This window comes from Cyprinodon variegatus, unplaced genomic scaffold (genome assembly GCF_000732505.1).
Source record: "Cyprinodon variegatus isolate N-32 unplaced genomic scaffold, C_variegatus-1.0 Scaffold957, whole genome shotgun sequence".
Classification (NCBI taxonomy): Eukaryota; Metazoa; Chordata; class Actinopteri; order Cyprinodontiformes; family Cyprinodontidae; genus Cyprinodon; species Cyprinodon variegatus.
Window position 1 is genome coordinate 72,199 of NW_015151410.1, and position 10,543 is coordinate 82,741.

A 10,543-nucleotide genomic window follows, 5' to 3' on the forward strand; every position below is an offset into this window, starting at 1 on the left:
AGACTCATTTTGAATTGACATTAGGTTGGTACAACATTAAAGGCACACTATGCAACATTTTTCAGTTAATTAATGTGTTCCATAACGTTTTGGATGATTAAATGAGTCATTTCAGGTTGAACAAAGGTATTCTCGGCCGCCCTGGTGGTCTGTGGGGGAAATACCGCACTTGCAAATGCAGGAGCACCGACCCGCACCCACAGGCTCAGACGTCTCACGAGAGTCAGTCTTGCTTTACGGCGAGAACTGCTCGTTGCTATCGCCAGGAAACAGCGAAAGCCCATGTCGGAGCAGGCAAGAAAGAGGAAAAGGGCTCTGGACAGAGAGAGGAATCGTACACGGGTGAACCTCGGGCAAGCTTTTTCCTAATGGCGAGAGCTAAAAGAAAAAGAGGGCTGTAAGTGTGACGCGGACCTCGCGTTTCTGCTGATGCGATTGTAAGTAACTTTGGAATGGTTTCTCTCTCTCTGTGTGCATGTTCATACTTTCACTGTGTTAGTGATTGTTTGTACTGCCTTTTTTTCGACTTTTGTATGATCATGGTCTGTTGCTGAGCAGCTAAGTAGCTAGCGGGATGTTTAGCAAGTTAGTTAGCTTGCTGCCTAAACATTGTTGTTGTGGTAGGTGATAACTGCATCGCTTGATATTTGGCAAACTTGCTTCACATGTGAAGTATCTCAAGACTGTGTATTTACTTTACTAAATTCCTTATTTTGCGCAGATTGGGTTTGAATCGCGTTTTGCAATGAGCTGCATAAATCTGAAACCAGTACAAAATGTAGTCGAGTTTGTTAGCCATAAACCTCACGAAGCTAGTAACGTTATGTATAAACTAGCGTTTACTGACGATCCTAGAAGCGTTTTTTGTCTGACTGTGATTTATTGTCAACCACGGAATGCATGGTCCCTCTACCTTTATCTAAATGAGTCCCCGACCAAACAAGTGTCATTGTTTGTATTATGACTTTGTATATGAACATTTATTTCTCTTTGTTGAAGTTATAAGCGAAGGCTAGTCACATACCGCAATAGACATGGTGATTCGTTGCGTTCGCCTGTCTGCTAAGCTCAAAACAACCGCGCCTGGCTTGAAAGAGAAAACAGGAGAACAGCTGAGCATATTTACGACAGTGCACTTTTACTTTCGCCCTCTGGGGGGAGCCTCGCTGGAAAATCAACACAGGTTGCATAGTGTACCTTTAACAGAAAAAAAAAAAAAACTAAACAAAAAATTTTTTTCAACTTTTATTGAAACATTTCACTCTGAGAAAAAAAAAGAAGGCTAATAAATGTCTCCTGATTCCCAACTGTGGTCATGCACTTGAATTAACCCATGGAAGGCATCTCTGTCCAAATTCTCTCCTGATTTGACTAATCAGAGTCTGGTCTGCTGTAACTGCCTCCAAAGCCGTTGCAGCCTGAGGACCATGAGACTTGACGGGCCTAATGACATCCTGCATATTCTAAACTTATTCTTGGACACTGTTTACCTCTACAGGGAGCTGTAAAGGCCTTGGGCTGCCGTCATTCTCCTCAGCTGTTTCTTTTGAGGTAAGAGTTAATAAATAAATAAATATATATATGTATATATTCAGTGTTGGATGTTCCTTTACATTATACGGGACGTACAATCAAGAATTCGCCCCAGGGAGATAGTAAAAATATGAAAATGGTAAGTAGAGGTTAGGATAAATGCATTTATGGGAACTTTTCAGTGTTTGTATTTCTGTCTTGTGGTCTGTACTTTGCTCCTGACCTGTCTGGAAGAACTTTTTATAGCTGCTATAAGGACTAGAGAAATGTATACTGGAACATTTCTTATAATGTCTTAATAAACAGATATTTAGCCTGTTGCGGTTTTAGCTTTTTTACCATTTCCTGCACTGTTAAAACTGTAATGATTCTAATGACAAAGAACATGAAAACTTCAGGCAAAGAAAAAGAAAAATAGTGAAAGTGACAGAGGGAAAGAAAGGAGCGCACAGGAAAATTGACCCCCCAAATAGCTGCCATTGTAGATGATGGATTCCTCCCTAATCGAAACAGTTTGCCCAGTCGCCCAGCTGGGCTTCATGTGCTTTTGATTACTCTCCGCCATTTAGTTCCACAAAATTACATGCTGCCTAATGGCCTTTTAATGGTTATAGGTTTCTGTGCTCTTTAATGAGCCTGCACCAGTTGGCTGCTAATGCCCTATGGAAATTTGGCAAACGTCCAGTGTGGTTAAGTATATTTCCCTCCAGTTTACAGTTTACTTTGTTGTGTGAAATCGCAAACAAGGAGGCTGATGTGGAAATGCAACTTTGTTTTCCTGTTGGCTTGTTTCGATCTTCTGTGGAGCAGGGCCATAATTGTACTATTAAGCGTATGATTGTTTACACCCTTGTGTTCCCTGTGTTTTTTTTCAGAGGTGATAATGAGGGAAATATTCCATCAGAAGCAACATAAGTCATAAAACATGCATATAAAAATCCTATTTGATTGCAAAAAAGTTTTTTTTTTTTTGGTCACAGAATCTCCCTCAGGAACAAGGCGAATACCAGTTATGGAGATGAGCTCACCCCCAGAACTGATCATTGACGGTCATAACTGTTTGCGTGGCTTTATCTCTGCAGCCCGTTTATTTTGGTGACTTCATGCATGCATACGTGCATGTAAGTGTGTGTTTGTGCCTTAATGGGGACCACAGCAGCTGCTTTTTGATGAGTGCCTGTTTACTGGACCTAATTAGGCAGAAAACGGCCACAGATATCCTCTCCTAAAGCAGGGCCGCAAACAGATGGCCAGAGGACCCGAGAATATGTCTGACACCATGCCCGACTTGGATAGCCACTCAGCCGCCCATGTGAAGAAGGAAAAAAACAGACTAGTATACCATGTTACTGCCAAACCTTTTGAAACACAGCTATTAACACAGTATTTGTTATGGTACTTTTGCTTGGAATAAACAGTGCCAAAAGTACAAACATTGCATTTTGTCTCATTTTATGTGAAGAACAAAGACAGTGGTGCATAACTAGCCTGGCCAGCCAATCTGACTTACACAGTACATATTCGATGCACAGCTTCTCAATCTGGGAAGGCTTAAACTCTCCCATGTAATACTAATTAGCCCAATCACAACACAGGAAAAGGGAGTCTAGGCTTGCGTCAGAATTATCAATAATGTAACAGCGCCTTTTTTGCATTAGTAACAGTTGGGGCTGCTGACCCAACAGAGCAGTGTTTTAATGACGCCCTTTATTATGTCCAAAACATACAGGATATATCTTTAAAAACTCAACGAATTTTCTTTTTTACATCATATCTCCCGATTCTTTTAGGGCAGCCAACCTGCTCCTCTCCAAACTAATATGCCATGTTAAGCTGTAAGTGACAATAGTCATTCTGGCTGGCCAGCCTGGTGCATACTTGGAGAGTTTAAGGAACAATATTTGTTTGTTTTTTTTAGATACATTTTATTTTTTTTCTTCCTGAAAATTTGTCATATCTTGGTGCTAATGACTGGCCTAAATGCTCATTGCATTCAACTGCTTAGCCCCGCCCATTTTCTTATTACCGTTCATCTGTTCCACTTGCTCTATCCTCTTATTTACCTGCCTTCTTCCAGTCATCAGTGTCAGATTATTCAAGCCTTTGGTGAGATTTTTCAAGTGTAACTAAGTGATTTCTGATTGCTTGATCCTGACCCGTTCGGCCTGTGGACCTCTGAGCCTGCCTTTTCCCGTTCTGAGCTGTTTGCCTGGCCTGACTTCAGACTCCTGCTGGATTCTTCCTGTTACCAAACCCTGGACTCATTCCTGACACAGTCCTGGATTTCCCTTTGGCATATCTTTGGATCTCTGATCTTCTGGCACAGACTCCTGAGCATCTCCTCAACACCGGCTTTGGCGGTGTCCCCCCGCCTGAAACCAACCTCATCCTCTGGGCACGGACTGAACTGTTAAACCAGGTTAGTGACTCACACCTTCATAATTATCCTCCACCATCCAGCCAACCTACCCCAAGTATAGTCATGTAGCAGAATGGTCTGGTCAGATTCCAAACCGAAAATCGAAATGGGAATTTTATTAGACTTAAAATTGTTGTTCACAGATGCTTTTCATCCAATCCGACTGAGCTTCAGCATTAGCTTAGAAATATCCATCTCCAGATTGACAAACATTTCAAAATCAGTTTGCTTTCACCTCACAATTATTCACTACTGTGTGTTATTTTACCATATAAATTCACACAAAACACACGAGTTGTAATTCAAAGCAATGTTTCAAAGATATGAATTCCTTCCCAAAGCACTGTATAATGATGAATGCATAGGAGGAATTTCCACTAAAAAAGGGACAAGGATGAACTTGTGGTCTTTGTCATACAGCTTCTGGGGTTAATCCTCCTACATAAGCCCAACAGAATTTGACAGGTCTTGGGCAAAAAACCTACTGCCTCCCTAATGGCCTCAAGGAGAAACACTGCTATATACCTTCTGCTTTGTGATTCTATATATTACCTTACCTGTCTGGAGTGTGACAGAGGCTTACCCCAGGGAATGAGCAGGACTTTTACTGACACTAAATGGATCACAGAAGCAACTCGTTACATGCCTCTATGATGAAGACATCATCACATAGCTATGCAGAACAAGAGACCGCAGGCACCCTCTTGTTTTAAAGAGTTTTTACCACTACAATAGAGGAAAAAGGAGCTACTCATAAGTATAAGTTAACAATCTGACCACCAGCAATACTAAGTTGAAAACAGACTAAGCTGTATGGTCCAAAACACCTAAAGAGCTGTATTTTAGTAGTTTAATTTATAGTAGTTTAAACTCTCTTAGCCTGGTGTTCTTCAACACCTGTTGTGATTTATTGCATATCACTTGAGTCACAGAAAACTCCAATCCAAACAAAACCTTTAGTAAACCAGCGGCATCTGCACCAATGGTAAAGCTGTAGCAGAGTCCTGCCTGGTCTGATTTTTTAAAACTGTATCCACTCGCACCCATAGAGTTCAGAACCGAGACCTGATCCGTTACTTGCAATTATCCCTATTCAAAAGCTGGCCACGACCGCCCGGACCTTTAAATTATAAAGTACGACTCGATCCGGATCACAAAGTGTAAAAAGCTGTTAATAGTAACAGAGGCAGCAAAGAACATTGCCTCATGTTCACATCCAATTGACCAAAGTAAGAAGGTTTGCCGCATTGCTTAAAAAAACAGTTATCTGGATATTCTTTAATCAATTTATTTTTTAAGACATACAGTTAATAAATAAGAAAATATAAATAAGTTTAATTCATGCTGTAACTCTCTGTATAATAGCTGCCCATATTTTGTTCATTTATTATACCCGCTGCCCGGTCTGTGAAATAATATGGTGTTTATTTCTACCCATAGCCTGGTGCAGGATTCTGAGCTGTAGTACATATGCCGGTCCCTTTGGTGGTGATGTGACGGTGCAACAGATTCACACCCAGACTACAACAAACACTGTGCATGTGCAGACAGCTATCAGGAGGTAATCACAGCAATATGATGGTGAAGAGACATATACAGGGTACAAGGGTAGGGTGGGCTACAATGACATCGTAAAAAACGGTGCGGTTCGCATTAAATGGGCTTTCTCTAATTTTTAAACTGTAGGACTCGGTTTCGAAAACAATCTTTCCCAAAACCATCAATTTAGATACACAGCTTTAACGACAGAATATGTTTGCGGTTACACCTAATCTTGTTTCCTTTCAGCTGGTGTTGCTGGTAGTTTCTGAAGAGACAATGTGCTTGAACATCTCATTCTGCTGTTTCTTTATTTTCATCAGAACTTATACATCAGAAGGAGATAACATCTACGTTAACCATATTCTAGTTCAAAGTCTGCTCTAAAAGTTGGGAGATGATAGTTGATACTGTATGCGTGATTGATGGCTAACAATGAGCAATCTCTTAATTTTGTATGTTAAATCCATTGTAAATAGGTTTCCTAAAGTAATATTCACATGTTACTTAAGTTAACTTAATGACCAATAAACGGTTAGATTATGAAAATGTATCTGTTTAGCAAGGAAGCCATATTGGAATTTCATCCTCCGGATATTGGTGCATTTTTAATCTCAGAACTCCAAGACTAAGGAAGCCTCATCCAACATCTTACTTGGAAATTTAAAATTGAATTCATGACATATTTGTATGACCTACTTCAACCAAGCATGGAGGAAAACGTCATACTAGTTTTGTTCTTTTCTGTCTAACACCATAACCAACAAAAAAGTCAGAGCTTTGACACAACTGTTAAATTTCTATTCAGATAATGTTATTAGGAAAACTTTATTTACTTTATTTATTGTTTTTAGTTACAAACAGTTTGTATTTGCTGGACCAAAATAAATGCATTAAGTCTTCAATTTCTGCCGACACAAATGGCCAATCAATTCTGTCCTTTTAATGAAAAAAAAAACATTTTTTGGGTGGTAACAGTTTATTAGTTTAGTACAACATACAACACTATCTACTATCTATGTCTGAACTATAGATGTTGCCATCTACAAATACAAATTAAAGAGAAATTGCTTGAAATTTTACAATATGACGGTAAGTGCTGTCTTTGTTCCTGCTGCCACTATTGATATGATTTGTAAATCTACAACTATTTTTACCATTTTTAAACGAACGGTCCTGCCAGCACATACAGGTACACTTACTAATAGCCCTCATGAGGATGCACAGGTGCTGTAACTTAACTCAAACTAATACAGATGAGTTTGATATGATATGACTCACTTTTGCCTGCATGTATTTCAAAGTCTGAATATCACCAATGTGACAAGTAATCCACATTAATCTGTGTGATTTAAAAAAAGTGTGTGTATACATAGGTGGGAGGTTAAGTGGTACTCTAGAGGGCAGCAAGAGACCATCTACAATAATGACTGCTTATATCATCTTTTGGCAATGATATGTTTATGGGGTTATTTAGTATTTTCTCAATATGGCAGTCTGCACTGGCATACCTCACATATTTTTTTTTATTGAATTCTAACTTTTAAGGCAGCTCTAGATAAAATCCTGATACGGAGATTTAAATTTGTATTGATTATTATATTAACTCAGCTCAACTTTGAGGTTTTATAAACTTAAAAATATGAGCAAGAATCTCACAATAAAATAAGATTTCAGGTTAAGGATTTAATGTGATGTTGGTCATTAAATTAAAAGCTGTGAGTGTTCACATATTTACAAGTTTAGCAAAAGCTGTGGGACTGAGTTTTTGCCCATATTTTAGAGCAGACGCTTTTTTTTGCAATAACATAATAGACATCATATTTTATTAGAATCAAGCAAAGTAAAGTTTACTTTCACAAGAATGTGTGGTTTTTGATGTTGCTTATATGCAAACTTTACATTACAGTTTGATGTTTCAGCCCCTTCATCAGCTGCGACTCCCTACACCACCAAGAGCGGAGAAAGCTGGATTACTTTTTGACCAGCTGTTAAAAATGTTAATAATTTTGTATAATTTATGAAATGATATTGTAGATGGTAACGTTCACGTGCTTTTCCAGTTTTTATACTTTTTTTTTTACATTGCAATGGCAACTTTTTATTTTTATTTCATTTTATTTTTTATTTAGGAGTCTCATCAGCAACCTCTTGTTATGTAGGCAACATATTCAGTGTGGTTAGATGTTTAATCTACCCGATCACTTCTTTGAAATTAGCATTTTAACTTTGTTTAATTACAAATGAATACATTTAGACAAAACCTGATGTTAGCCTTCAAACAAAACTTCATTTTTCTACTAAGCTGTTGTCAGGAGTTTTTCTCTAAAGTAAGTGGGGGAACTACAACAAAAGAAAAAATACAACCACGAAAAGCCTTGAATAAATGCCATGCCCCATTTCTGTATTTTTTAATTAACCAGGTTAGTCCCTTTGACATCTAAAATTCTTTTGCAAGAGATTCCTGATCAAGTGGAAAGCAGCATGTAACATATAAAACACATTAAAAAATCATACAAAATGAAAAACACAAAAACCATATAGAACAAATTAAAACTGTATAAATTTTTACCTAAAACATTTACACACAGACATAATTAATTGCAGGGATTTAACAAGAATTTTAAATTCTTTCAGCGACACAAGGACTTGAATGTGAAATTCAGACTGTAATTTATTCCAAGTATTGAATGCTTAACTTTTCTTGCCCATTTCAGTTCCTACTTTAGGGACTGGAAAGTGTCCCCATTTTCCCTTTATTAATTTTTTTAAGTTTCTACGCTCATTTAAATAAAATAATCAATCAATTCCTACATCAGATGTAACATGTAGGCCAGCATTCCATACCAAGCCATGACCATCTACTTCATACAGTTTTACAACATGTTGATAATAGGAGCTGGACTCTATTATGGAATTGTCCGCTGTCATCGCGCTCCCAGAGTGGACCGCAGGCTGTTAGAAACCTGACTCTTCCATTTGGGACAGCGTGGATGAACAAGAAGGGATCAGTTCAGGAATGATCAGGCCGCAGAACACTGTGAACCTTCACAAACAGTGTTTTAAACTGCATCCCCTGCCGACAACATTGTTCTCTGCATTGTATGTGCACTATAAATCATTAAAACAAAGCAACACTGGGTACAGTAATATCAAACCCTCACACTAACTGTCTGTGTGTGTGGTGCCATGCAAAAATACCCCCACCCGAGAACTTTTATGGATTTGCACAAAAGGTCTACAGAAAGTGTCACTAGAAAACAGCTTACATGAATCAAAAAAACATCATCCTGTCAGCGAGCTCTTTAGGAATGTACAGATAACTTTATGCTACCTTTGACCTTTACTGGTGAGAATCCTACTACTTTTGGACTGGACCTCTCATTGGGTTCAAACACAGTACAGCAGCATCACAGGTAGAGAAAAAGGACAACAACACATGAAGCTAGGTAGATCCAAAGTAAATGGGCAATGAACAAATGTCACCATTCTTAGATGCTGCACAGACCTTTTAATTTGTTAGCATTTACTACCTTTCTTAATACCTTTATGCACTGACAAATCCAGCTTCCAAATCCAAATTGCCCTTTAATCTTTTATTATTAAATTTACATTTTGGAAAACCTTACACATGATCTTAAATGTTCCTATAAAAATTTAATTGTTGGACTAAACCCTTTTGTTTTTTTTTAAATAAGAAAATACAATATATATTGCTGATGCTGTATATTGTAGAAAGAAAACACATTTTTTTGCTCAACTTCTTCCATTTTGTGTAATATAACAACCAAACTCAGTGCTCACAATTTAGTGATATGTTAATATTCAATACCCCTTCCCCCTCTTTTTTTCATCTTTTAGGCATGCATGTATTTACTAGGTATGTGACAATAGCTGAAGCTCATAATATTAGTCAATAAATTACATTGGATTAATGAGAACAGTGAGTTTTTAGGGATTTCTCTTTCTAAAGCCAAAGAGCAATGGAAATTCAGTCATATTAAGTGCAACTGAAGAGCTGGAGTCCATTGCCTTTTGCAGAGAGTAAAATGTTATCTTGTTTTCTTTTTTATCTTGTGTTGTCTAGGATTGGTTTATCACCACATGCTTTTGTAATTAATTATGGAAAATATGCTTTTCCAAGCTAAACATAAGAATGAAATACATTTTTGGCCACATTTGCTTCTCACGTTTGTGTAGATAATCAATCAGTCATTACCCTTTATCAGTGTTTAGCTACTTGTGATTCAACAGCATGTCTTTATCATATTTAAATCCAGAGCAACGCTTATTGTTTTGAGAGCAGGCTGCACAGGAATTATTTTCATGCTGGCTCTTCGTGGCAAATCCAATATTTCAAATTTATTGGGCTTTTCCACCTTAAAGCAAGTGTGCACATCCAAGATATGATCAAATCTCACATTTGAGTTCAACCACCGCAGCCAGCCTGCTTTCAATTGCAGCCAGCATACGGCTCAGCTCCTGATCTTGCTCGTAGCCTCAGCCTTTGTGAGCGCATCAACCGCTCAGCCTGATCAATGCCCAAATTGCCACCAACATCCTCTATAATTGTAGATACATCATGTATCCTCCAAATCCAAACAAGAGAAATCCGAGTATCATAAAACCAAAAATCCATACATCTTCAATATCCTCAACTGACAGCATTATGAAACACACCATCCTCTAAGCCAGCCAGGAGTCCATGGTGTATCCCACAAAATATGTCCTGGCAGGACAGGACGGGTCCCCTTTTACCAGCTGACCAGATCCATTGTTTGAGCTCAGGTGATATGAAGAGAGAGCTCAGAAAAGTCAAGACAAAGCAAAGCATGGACAGATCAGGGAGGTCAGGGAGATGCAGAGCAGCAGGAAAATATGACCGCTTCCTTCAAGAGTCAAAACAGAACACTGTTGCTTAGAAAAAAGACTGAACAACATTTTTTATTTTTTTTTGTATGCTTTATTCCCAAAATCCCTAAATACACAATGTGTGCGTAATAAAAATTCCAGGTTAAGATTCTGCTGCTCCTGTAGGTAAGGGACAATTAA